This window comes from Miniopterus schreibersii (assembly GCF_964146895.1).
Source record: "Miniopterus schreibersii genome assembly, chromosome: 2".
Classification (NCBI taxonomy): domain Eukaryota; kingdom Metazoa; phylum Chordata; class Mammalia; order Chiroptera; family Miniopteridae; genus Miniopterus; species Miniopterus schreibersii.
This window is the reverse complement of record NC_138102.1, coordinates 4,816,664-4,829,342: the sequence shown is the minus strand read 5'-3', so window position 1 is coordinate 4,829,342 and position 12,679 is coordinate 4,816,664.

The following is a 12,679-nucleotide window of genomic DNA, read 5'->3' as shown; positions in this document are numbered from 1 at the left end:
GGTGCCCGGGCACAGTCTATGAGAGGGGTGTGCCCGGGAGGGGGAGCTGAGGGCAGGCACTCCCCGGGGGGGGTATGTCCTGAAGGGGCTGTTGGTCGGAGGGAAAGAGGACACTTCTGCCTTGTCTGGGACTGTGTCTGTTTACGCATGTTGTCTGGGAGTGATAATTAAGAGAGCCCCTTCCCCCATGAAGAACGCCTTAGTTCAAATGGTATATCATATGCTCACCCTAAGAACAGCTCATTATAATGATCTTGGCTTTTCTCGTGAGTGAAATGGGGAGCCACTGAAAGACTTTCTATAAGAGAAGCACCAACGTTTAACTCAAACGTTAACAGAACCATTGGCTGGTGCACTAAGCATTCATTGTCATAGCCCGAGGGAAACACAAAGATTAGTCAAAAGAGACGACTGAAATAACCCAGATAAAATCTTTGGGGTGGACTGGGCAAGAGAATTGCTTGATGTGCGGATAACTGGGAGGATTCTGCATAAAATATGAAGCGAAAGGAAACAAGACTTGTGGGTGGATTGGATGTGGGATACTAGAGAGGGAAGAACCGAAGGTGAGTGCAAGGGTTTTGGCACGAGATTGAAGGTGCCCTTTATTCAGGTGGAGTGGGACTGGCACGGCTCAGGCTCTGTGGATGGGGAAGGACAGGGCTGTGGGTCTGTATGCGGCATCTGAGATGTCTGACAGCCGGGCAAGTGCAGCCGGATGTGTGAGGCAAGACAGTGACCTGGAAGACCACGTCCAAAGGCCTGGGCTGGGCGAGAGCCCACAGCTTCCCCAGGCGGGAGGCGCGGGTGGAAGACAGCGACCTGGAAGACCACGTCCAGAGGCTTGGGCTGGGCGAGAGCACACAGCTTCCCCAGGCGGGAGGCACGGGTGGAAGACAAGTGCCCCAAGAAGACACTTCCATGGTGAGCAGTTAGGAGGAGAGGGAATTAGCAAAGGACACAGAAAGCGAAAGCGCTGCCAGGGAGGCGAAGAGAGGGCCATGTTGTGCCAGGTCACAAATTCACTGTTTCAAGAGAAATGGGGTGAGGAATGCGTCGAGGGAGAAAGGACAGACAATTAACTATATTTAATACAATTGAGGGCATTTTTGACATCAAATACTAGTCATTTTGGCGGAGCTTTTTCAAGAGCTATCTCAAAGGAATGGTGCACAGCAAGTATTTACAACTCTTTGAAGGAGTCCTGGTGGAATCTGGCAGCAGAGAAATGAAGAAGTATCTGGAAAGGGACATGGGATCCAGGGAGAGGTTTTTATTGGAGTCAGGAGACTCTGTCACGTTTGTAAGCTGGTGGGAATAATCCAGTGTCGAGGGAAGAATTAAGGTGAGATATAGAAGGGAGGGAACGGTAGGGATGCCATTGAACAGACTGGGAAACGGGGCCTAATGGGCACAGGAAGGCAGAGTGCTGATCGACAGACCCGGACGGCAGAAGGAAAAGACTGAAGTCAGTGTATGTGATGGGAACATGCGCAGTTTCTCCTTTCTTTCCTGGGAACCAAGGCCATCAGCTGATAATACTGATGGGGAAAGGGTGTTAGGGATTTATGTACAAAGAAGACAGCCTTAAATAATATTTAAGAGAGTGCAAACGTGATAAAAGAAAATAAGGAATCATAGAAGTTCTGCTAAACAAAGAGCTTCTTCAGCTGCGTGGGAATCGGCAGAAATGATCACTGTAGGGTGAGGACTTTATACGGATATTCAAGTGAGATAGAGAAGGGCCGCGAGTTGGTTGAAATAATAATTCCAGAGGGCACAGTTGGTATTTGGGGAGGAATAAAAGACTAGATCAGGAGGCGGGCGGAGCCCCATGAGTATGAGGACCAGGGTGCTGGGAAGTGTCACGGGGGTGTAGGGCGCCCTTGGGGACGGATGCAGGTCGTGCGACGCACATGGCGAGGTGGGTCTTGGGATACCGAAGCTCCTGGAGACAGAGTGCTTGAGGGGAGGCAGGGGTGGGGATCCCACCGAAGCAGGAGCCCTGGGCCTCGTCACTACTCATCTACCTGAGGCATCAGAGAGATGCTTGGACTCAAATTCTTAGCACAGGCAGCTGGTTATTAATAAAGGAAAGGGGCAAAGGGACCGACAGATGCCTAGTAAACTGGGGAGTTGAGTTGGGCATGGGGCCTCATTCACAAGGAGGCCACCCTATCCACAGGCTTCCAGGGGGCAGCTGCTGCCTCCCCAGAGGGGACCTAATCCCAAAGCGGGAGGAAGAATAGTTCCCAATCGTCGGCCAGGATTGCCGAGGGAGGAATAAAAGCAGGGGCAATGCTTCTGCCATGGGCATGTGCAGCAGAAGCCAAAAGGATGCGGGGGGGGTCCTTCTGCTTTGAGGCAGGTGCTGTAGGAGCCGAAATGGTGACATAAAGGGGCGCAGTCTGATGTGAGAAAAGAATCAGATCGGACAGGAGCCCAGAAATCGGAAGGTCCAGGAAAGGGCTTGGCCGGGGAGCGGGCCCCGCACAAGCCTGGGCAAACCCAGGAAGCAGGTCGGAAAGTTGGAAAGCAAGCCTGCTCGCTCCCCCAAAGCGACAAAACATGGGGAGCACTATCAGGGGTCCCTGGGCAGCTGCTGCCAGAGCCGGCCCGCCCTCTGCATCCCGGGGCACAGTGTTTCCCTCCACCCCAATCAATCTCGCCACCACGGTTCAACTTCTCCCACGCACGGGACCTCTGCAATTCCCTTCTTGCCACCCCGCAGGAACCCACCAGGGGTGGAAGGCCATCAGAAACCCAGTGACAAAGAGCAGAGACAATAGAGAGATTAGCTGTATTTTAAAATCCACGCAATGAGATGTTATCTAGTTCAGACTTTCAAACTGCATCTACAGAGGCCTCGGGAAATGTAAGTTTCTCAAAACCACCCTTTGGGCGAACTTGAAGGAAAACCATTAGCAATTCTGGATCTTCCACTTCTACTCTGACAAGCAAAGTGCTGACTATTCCCGATGTGTAACAAATGCACTGAGCTTATGCATGAGATTCTTAAGAAATTTTGCTATTCAAAACAAGCAAACAAGGAAACCTCGGAAAATCATTGATCTGCTTCAAACCACAGTTAATTATGATAATCTTGATTGATATTATATTGCTCAACCATGTCAAAGACCAGGTTTAAACACAAAAATGTCTCCTTCCAAAGCTCATGTGATTTCCATTATATTTAAATTCTATACAGTTTAAACTACTACAGTTGCATTCCACTATTTTGTACTGGTTACATTTATTTTAGATTACGTACATTAGTGCCACTGCCCAAAAGTTGTATATAATGAGTCCATTTGCAATTTTAAATTTAAGTTAGACTATTTTCAAATTACGTTTAAAATATTTTTAGGAGACAAAACAATCTTTTTTATTTTTTTTCTTAGAAAGTTTTCAGGCTTTAGAAGTTTTTATGTGAGCTCCAGGAAATCATAGAAAGAGTTGATATGAAACTTAATATTGTCCTCTAGGGGATTATGAGTCCTCCCAATTCTTACATGACACCCAACATGAAAAATACTAAATTCACTAACGAGAAGAATTTACCTTAGATCTAGACTGCAAACACCACTCTTGAAAATAGGACCTTATAATAATGAAGATATGATGCCACAGACAATTGCTAGATCAGACAAAGAAACAGGAGGATCACTTTTCCTAAAAAGTAAATAGTAAGTAATGCCGATTCTTTTTGAGGTATCCGCCTTCAGGATATCACATTGAAGCCTGTGAAAGGAGCTGGTTGCTTAACAAGTCGCTGGGGGAATATTCTGGAATTGAAGCTCTAACATCACAGCAAGCAGACCTAGTGTTTATTTATATAAACACCTTGTCAAATGTAAGTATATTCCTTTCCCTATAGACACAGTGGAAACAATACTTCACTCTTGGTCAACTCTAATAAAGAAAGTAACTAAATAGATTCTACATCAATAATTTTGGGGGAAACTACTCTGTTAGCGCTTGGGCCTTAGAAAAGAATGCCCGCATCATGAAGACAGAATTGGGTAGAAAATGACATAAAATTGTAACGAAAGATCAATAGGGAATTAGTAAGATCAGAATGGAATCCACAGTGCTCTAAACAACCGTTCAAACAGCTGACTGCTGATGAAAAGGGAGTGGGGTGGGTGGGAAGCACATTGATTCAAAGCAGCAGGGATATGGGGAGCACCAGCAGGAAACAATGAAAGCTGCCCGGGGGTCTTAGGAAAGTTAATTGAAGCTACAAGCTGAGCACCCTGTAAGTCAGAGAGCAGCCTGACTCATGAAGACAGATGGAGATGTGCTGTGAGAAGGAACTGAAATGCCAAGAAAGAAAAGAGCCCGGGCAGTGTGGCTCAGTAGTTGAGCATTGACCCAGGAGCCAAGAGGTCGTGGTTCAGTTCTCAGGGCACAGGTCTGGGCTTCCCGGGCTTCCCAATAGGGGGCGTGCAGGAGGCAGCTGATTTATGATGTTTCTCTCTCATCAATGTTTCTATCTCTCAATTTCTCTCTCTCTCTAAAAATCAGTAAAAACATATTTTAAAAAGAAAAGAAAGCAGGCAGAGGAATAGATTAAGAAATATCTATCTGAGCCAAGCCTTGAAGAATTCTTGCTCATCCAGGGGGCTACAGGTGTGACTATACAGCCAGCAAGCAACCAGAGCAAACAGATGACCACATGTTAGGGGTCCTACAAAATATGCATTTGAATTGTATGGAAAGACATGTAGTCTTTTCCATTAGGCATTTGTTTTAATGGTCTACTTAAATTGAATTTCTCATTAAAAACAAAACACAAACTAAAAATCCAACATATTGCTCTGAGCAACTATGATTCAGAACAAGAACCAATAACAATATGGCAGCCCATGCAATAATAAATTATGGACACAGATATGTTGGATAAAAAGAAATGTGAGCTTTTCTTCTCGCAGGTTCACGGAAGTGTTAATGTGGGTAGTTAGCTAGTTATTAATAAAAGAAGGGAGCAAATGGAATCAGACATTAAGCCTCAAAATCTGGGGAGCGGATTCAGGCATTAAGCCTGATTTACTAGGGAGCTATAACTTTCACGGCTCCCCAAGGGGTTCACAGCATCCTCCGCCTGGAAACTTAATCCCTGAAGCCATCTCCCCAGGGGACAAGTGGCCCTAATCTGGGATTAGGAGGGAGAGATGAAACTATAAAGGGGAACTTGACCTGCTAGGCACATGTGCAGGAGAAGCCAAGATGGCAAGGGGGGGTTAGGGGTAGGGTTGGGGGGTCCTTCTGTTTTGAGGAATGCACACTAGGAGCCAAAATAAAGGGGTGGAGCCTAGCCTGGGAAAAAGATCAGGTTGGATGAGGGCCCAGACCCCTGGAAGGCCCAGGTGAGGGGAGGGCCCAGCACAAGCTCAGGAAAAGCCCAGGAAGTAGGTTGGACCATTGGAGAGGATGCTGGTCCCCAAAACCAAGAAAATAAATGGAGATTAGCAGGAATATCGGGAGCAGTTGCAGCTAGAGCCTGCCCGCTCCCTCCTCCGGGGCCTATTTTCCCTTCACCCCAATAAATCTCACCACTACACTTAACCTTCTGCCACGCGTGTGCCCTCTGAAGTCCCTTTTCCCAATACCCCAAGAACCCACCTTCCATCGGCCCGGCTGAGAGGGTCACCTCCACTTGTGAATGACTGTCTGAAAGGGAAACATTCAGGGAACACGCTGAAGGACACGGGCCACATTTCACTCTCAGTGCTTAATTTGTACACTAATTTCGTTGGGGTTTTAAAGTGTATTTTCTGACCAGTAAATGGGAAACTCATATAACTATTAGCGGTTCTGAAAAAATAAATGAAATGGGAGCGATACACATAATTGCACTTATTTGATAAAATAAAAAATAAGAGTATATAGAAAGGACAAGGGTCATTTATTGTTATAGGTCTCCACTTTTGCATTTTAAACCTATTTATCAAAAATTTAACAAGTTCTCTCAGGTCACAGTGTATAGACTTAGTGATAGAAGAGTTAAGAAAGACACAAGGTTAATTAGGCAAAGTTAATTAGACAGGAATGAATGGCATTTTGAGCCAGAGAGGAAAATTAAATATTTTCAAGAAGACTGTAGTAGAATCAGCAATTAGATGTGGAAACTTATTTCATTCCTCAAAGAATATTCATTTTATTAACATGAATTATTTAGTGTGAGTAAAATACTATGAAAATTACAAGTACATACGTAATTTAATGTCAATTTTACCAGAAGTTTCTAACAAATACAGAATTCTTGATTTTACCAAATTATTTTCTAATATCATGACAGTTAACTGATATCATTTTAAGACAGGACCTATAAAAGTATTTGATAAAATAGTAACAGTGTATGAGAGAACATACTTTTCTCATAGAATAAACCAATTCCCAAAGAGTGAAAGCTTTTAAATTGTTTGGCTCATATAATCAGAAATAAATTGTGTGCCATTTACATGCAGTCTGATTTTTAATCTACATTTACGCTAAGCTGATTTGAATGGAATTTTAAAAAACATATAAAAAGTCAAGTTCAAAACATTAAAGAGTAAAAGACTATCTATTTTGAATCACCCACAAGGTGTGTTTTACAACTGGAATCTTGGGCCAGCTGACTCCATTTCTGCTATACTAATTATGCTTTTATTTTTTAATTTTTTTAAATATGTTTTTATTAATTTCAGAGAGAGGACGGGAGAGGGAGAGGGAGAGGGAGATAGAAACATCAATGATGAGAGAGAATCATGGACTGGCCACTTCCCACATGCCCCTCACTGGGGATCGGGCCACAACCTGGGCACGTGCCCCGCCCAGGAATTGAACCTCCATCGCCTGGATCCTAGGTCGGTGCTCAACCTCTGAGCCACGCTGGCTGGGCTTTCAAAGATATGAGTTATTGAACATTTATTACTTGACAAATATTATATGTGTGTATATACATATATATGTATATGTTTGCATTATTTTTATTGTAGCAATTTTTAATGTTTTTTAGTATAAGAGGAAGAATTTGGGAAATAGAGATTTGATACCAGGAATATACCAGATATTCCTATTGGCAAGGTGAAAACAATGAGATATTTTTATTAACAATGCACATGCAAGAAACTCTGATTCTCATAGTGTGATATACGCGGCTACTTCCAGACCGAACTAAAATTAAATTGTAGTACTGACAAGCATCTTCCACACATCTGGAAATCTCTGCTTTCATTATACGGAAAGCCTAAGTATATGCCTTCAAATTGTATTCTCATTGTCATTTTATTGTCCTTGTCTCTCGAAGCTCTGATAAAGCAGCAAGGACGGGAGGGGAAGAAAGTGTCTCTGATAACTGTGGGTCAAGGGAAGGAGTGAAGAGCCCTGGGTGGGCCATTTGTAAGAAGACCTGAGTTGGAATCCCAGCCCCTCTACTTAGTAAGTTTGAGCAAACAAATGACTGTGAGCCTCGACACCCCTCTGAAAATAAGGGGGACACCGTTGACCTCCCCACTAGACACACCGCTGGGGCCCAATGACACGCTGCCGACTAGAGCAGCCGTCAAGGCTGCAAGCTGCTGTCCCCGCCTGAACTTACACCTCCTTGCTGGCAATGCCCCTATTACTCTGTTACTCGCTGGCAAGTCTTTAGTTTCAACCAGCTTCTTTAGATTTTATTTGAAAGTTTGGCACCATATTATAAAACATTTATTTTACTCTATGCCAAGAACTCGGGAAGAGAAAAACATGGTGCTGAATCAAAAGAGCTCTTCTTTTGCTTTCAGTTTCTACGTTGTAGGACATGGAGCAGCGCACATTTTAGAAAACACAAAAGCTTGTAAGCCTGGGGACCGAGGGCGACTGGAAGGAGGGGCCTTGAGTGGGACAGAGGGAGGGCAGCCTGCCGGCCTGGCAGGGACCCTAACGGCCACTCGCACAGAAGCAGCAAGGGATGCGGGGGCGCGTTTCAAAACGCCTCGGGTGCAGACTTATGCCACAGTGACATGTTAAAATAAATCCATAGAGAACACAAAGTAGATATTCTACCAGGGCTTGGACAAAGGTGCATAAACACATTTGAAACCGCGGATATACTGAACCATGTTTCTTAGGAAGTGTTACGAATGCCTACAGATCAAAGTTGTTTTCTAAGTAACTGCTGCGGGAGTTGTATTAGAAAGAAATCTCTGCAACTATACCTCTTACGAAAAAATAACGAAATAATCTGAACCTAGTTATTCAAGAACTGGACTAAAGGAATACTTTTAAATATAAATACATTAAAACCAAGTCTTTTACATAGAAAGGCAGCTTGAAATTGTTACACAAAACTCATAAATGTGTGAGCCCAAAACCTGAAATGTGTTACCTTGAAAACAAACAAATATGTATTTAAAAATTAAGTTTTTAGACTCTGTCATGAAATAAAGCAGAATTAAACCAAGACATTTTTATTGCAATTAATTAAATAAAAAAGTAGGGTTTTATAGTTAAAACTCTGTGTCCTTAGAGTTTGTTTCTGTGTCCTTCCAGTATTTTAACGATTACATAAAATCTAGACCTATATAATAATTTTCAATTCCTCTGTTTGGCAATGAAATGTCATTAACTCTTAATGAAGGAGCAGAGAGAGCCAAAGAACCAACATTTGATATATAATCCAGTCAGGAAACCAGATAATTAATAGACTCACTTAAAAGTATGATCATGTTGATACATTTTATTTGATTACATTTGAGAATTTGAAAAGTAGTGATAATTGTAATGATCACTTACTACATGTTCTTTGACATCTGAATTCTGGTTTTCTTATCTGCATATTAAATATTTAACTTGGCAGAAATAGCCCACACTGTTTCCTGATTTAACATTTTCACTGTGACCTATCCACCAACCCCATGTAGTTCTGAATCTGTTAACTTTGACTAAGTGATTGCTCAAGAATGACAGCTATATTCAATAATTGTCTCAGCTATATAGAGAATATCTCTCAAAATCATATTTGTAATGAAAATATGCATGCATATATTTATTGTTTTGCTAGTTATTGAGTATAAACAGTAATATGCATAGTTTATTGGTTTGTATATATAATGGTTTGTGTAATATACAGATATGCCTATGTATGTGCACACAGGTATATAAGTGCTCTATGAATATATTTATACATATAAAACATTATGTATTTTAAACCCCAGAGCCTGAAGGTATGTTCCGCTGCTCACTCTATCATTATGTGCTAGTCACAGGTTAATTATTGAGACAGGCCCTCGCTAATAAAATCGTGGCTGATCTGTTGTGAATGTCTCCCTTTTAAACAGCAGGAGTTCTTTCACACTGTATGTGCCATATAATTACCTCACTTGAATGCAATATTTTAATGAAGACCGGTTTAATTAAATTAAATGTCTCCCATGTGGTAACTCAATCAAAATGCATCATACTCTCATTATAATGTTATCTGTAGGAGTCCAACATGATATGAGCTATCAGGAGGGTTTATTTAATGAGGGCAGCTATAATAAACTCCACTTTATCAAGTTGCACAATGCAGTGTCGTCACTGAAAATTTCATATTAAGCTCACAGCATATGCATTCCAGCTCCTAATTAGTCTAGTCTGTTTATGTTTCTTTATTAGAGGTAATGCCATTCAAATAATTATCTTTTGTTTGACTAATATTTATGACAAGCCTCTACTTAAACGGGTATAATTAAATTTACATAAATAATTAAACAATTTCTTTCCAATTTGGTCGCAGGCTTGGTTTAAACACAGTTCATTTTTATTTATGAGCCTGATTAGACTGGATGTACTGCTACTTGAAAGAATTTCAACTATACTTTAAGGGGTCAAGTTGATTTCAGGAAAATATTCAACAAACTCAGTGAAGTAGGTAAATAAAAGAGGGTTTAATCTGTTTATTTATAACTGATGGTGTTTTGAATAAGCATTATCGCTCATTACTTGAGGGGACTTAAAACTATACCGCAATAAATAAATTACATCATTATGTCTTTTAGGAATAGATAACTAGAAGCATAAACAGATGTGCCTTGAAATAATCGATTCCTTCAGAAAATAATGCTTAAGAAATACAGTAATAGTAATTAGTTTTCATTTTATTAGACCAAAATCAAGCTCTAAAATTATAACCATGCTTCTGGACTTTCACTGCAGACTGCTTTCAAACCTGAGAGACAGCACAGTGCAGCAGAGAGAATTCCAGAATGAACTTACATTTTTGTTTACAGGCCTCTGTACAAAGAGAGGTCAGATTCATTCCAGTTTCCAGCTTCTTCCTCTCCCTCTTGGGTTTACTGGGCCATTGAGCTCTATTGATGATACAGCTTAGATGTCTTGACTCTGTCCCCCCTTCCCTGCTCTCCCTCCCTGTCACTCTCCTAAGTCCAGTGGACCATACCCTTGCAATAGCTCCTTGGTCTTTATGCCTCCCAAGCCATCCTTCCTGTTGCTCCCAGAGTAACCCACAGACTGTAGAGATGTCACACTGTCTCCTAACAACCTTACAATGAGTGAGAGGGGCCCCTACTTGGGCTCTGCCTTTTAGAGGATCGTGTCCTTTCCTTCCTCCAGCCATGCCTTCCCCGCGGTGTGATGAGTGCTCAGAGCAAACGGATGTGGCCACCCACAGCCCACCCCATGTGTGCTCCAAGGCCATGATAGCTCACCACCACCAAGGCAGCTTCTGCTACAGCCTGCTTGGCCGTCTCCCTCAGGTCCTGCCCCCTGATGGCAGGTTGCTGGTGTGCTCACTCCTGGATCTGAGAAGAGGCCAAGTGGCACCTGAATGTGCACCTAGGGGCTGGGCTGCGCTCGCTGGGACTGGGGTGGGAAGGGGACAGACCAAGAGCTCTGGAATATATCTGTATTGCCAAGTGATACTGTGAAATTCCTAAGAACCTAAGAAGTATGAATCTGGTCTTATCTTCTAGGTTGTCATAAAATCATGTATTAAGTAAAAAACATAAAAACACACAAATATATTTTTATGTAACTGCTCATTATGGATTTCAAGTACCTAGATAGAGAATGTCTGAGCCTCTAGCTTTACCCTTACTCAGGGCCCTATAAATGCTTGGGAAGGCCTACCAAAAGGCGCTATAGCACTTTTTCATCTGCCAAAAATGTATTCAACTAGCCATTAAAACTACAAATTAAAACAGCAAGCACCATACAACATTTTGGCCAAATTCACAGAAATTGAAGAAATGATTACCTTTAGTTCTGGCAGGACTACAGAAAAAAAACCCAGTTCATTGTTCTGAGGAGCTCTGACTGGCAATCGAACCCACAGCCTTTTGGCTATAGAACAATACTACTCCAACCAACTGAGCTACCCAGCCAGGACCATGACTAAGACTATTGATATAAGGAACAAACCACCTAATCGACATTTAAAATTTTATTTAGAAATGCCAGTGTTCTTTCCTTCAACAATAGAATTCTAGTTCTAATTCATTCAAATATAATTCCTTGATATTAAAAAAATAATCAACAAAATCATCATTATGAGCATATCTGAAAATAAAAATGTCCAACTCTGTGCCTAGCCTGAATGGAAACTAGTCTGCAGTGCACAGAATGAGCTGAGCATCTATCTCACTGCTCATCACCAAGGGTGTGAGCGAGCCAGGGGGCCTGTTTGAAAACCCATCAAGCCAGGAAGAGCTGAGAATTAATAAGGGAAGAAACATAGTCCAGATAGGAAAGAAAATATTATTATAATAATTACTTTCATGACGTCTTGTTTTCTTTTTAGATTATAATTTCTTTATGAGAAAGTTCTTTTCATCAGCAACAACGTAGTTATTTGCAACTCAGGTAGTTTGTGTATATCTGGAAATCATATATATAAGATAGTCCTCCCACCCTCAAAATATGCAAGCTCTGAGAAATAACAGTATTGCAGATTAATATGTTCAGGAACCACAAACAAGGAATGAAAAATTTATCATTAAATGGCGGCACTGACAACAATCTCTCCTCCAAATAGAATTTGATTAAATAGAGAAATATCAGGGCCATAAAGATATCCACAGATAGTCTACACATACTGGAGAAAGTATGTGAGTGCACTGGTGTGTGTGTGTGTGTGTGTGTGTGTGATTCATAGAAAGTTTCAAATTCAAAATTAAGATTCTAATTCAGTTTGATTTGTTTCAAAATAGATAGATATATATATATAAAGAGTGTGTTGAATTAATCTGTGTGAAACAAAAGCTCAAAATCTGAGGTGACTACAGATAACATGTGCACCGGCCTTTGCAGAAATCTCAGGGTAGGAGTTAGATCATCACCAATCCCGAAGTTTAAGTCAATTACGATCTATAGTCATATGACTGAGGGGATCCCAGATGACATTTCACTTAAACAATGTTGAAAGAACTATTATCTAACTACATATGGAAAGAGAAGTTTCAGATCTAAATGGAAAAAGTCTCTTAAACAGTATCAGCCCTAGTTTCCTAGTTTGTGACAAAACAAAATAAGATAAAATAAATTAAATTACTGCTGCCTATCTAGTAGATACGTGATGCTTAATAGATGTTTCAGAATTTGATTCTAAATACCAGGTAATTCATTTTAATTAGAGAACATACAATTCATTTTTTTCCTACACAATAATTAAAAAATTCCTATTGGCAGTTCAGTGGGAAACCCTAGAGCA